Source organism: Penaeus monodon, chromosome 28, assembly GCF_015228065.2.
Source record: "Penaeus monodon isolate SGIC_2016 chromosome 28, NSTDA_Pmon_1, whole genome shotgun sequence".
NCBI classification, from domain to species: Eukaryota; Metazoa; Arthropoda; class Malacostraca; order Decapoda; family Penaeidae; genus Penaeus; species Penaeus monodon.
The window spans coordinates 23834078-23834327 of NC_051413.1; the positions used below are offsets into that span (position 1 = coordinate 23834078).

At 28.4% G+C, this 250-nt stretch overlaps 1 protein-coding gene across 2 annotated transcripts in view; it reads left to right on the plus strand.

The window, feature by feature from the left end:
* Positions 1-250, plus strand: part of LOC119591424 (dipeptidase 1-like) — a 285765-nt gene that overhangs the window by 225660 nt on the left and 59855 nt on the right. The window lies entirely within an intron of this gene.

The following is a 250-nucleotide window of genomic DNA, read 5'->3' on the forward strand; positions in this document are numbered from 1 at the left end:
TGTGTGGTCTATTTCTGTGAGTCTTTAACTTAACAAAATATTTTTTTTACCAAATTTTTTATACAAAATTATCAATATACAAAAACTTAAGCTCTTGATACGTAAAAATACAGAATTTTGTTTGATAAAGGACATGTTCAGATAACTCTTTGGTTCTTTGAATTATATTGTTTTTTGAACTCTGACCTTTACTGACCAACTTTAATTTGTTCTGGCCGTTCTTTGTTCTCTCTTTCGTCATTCTCTTTCC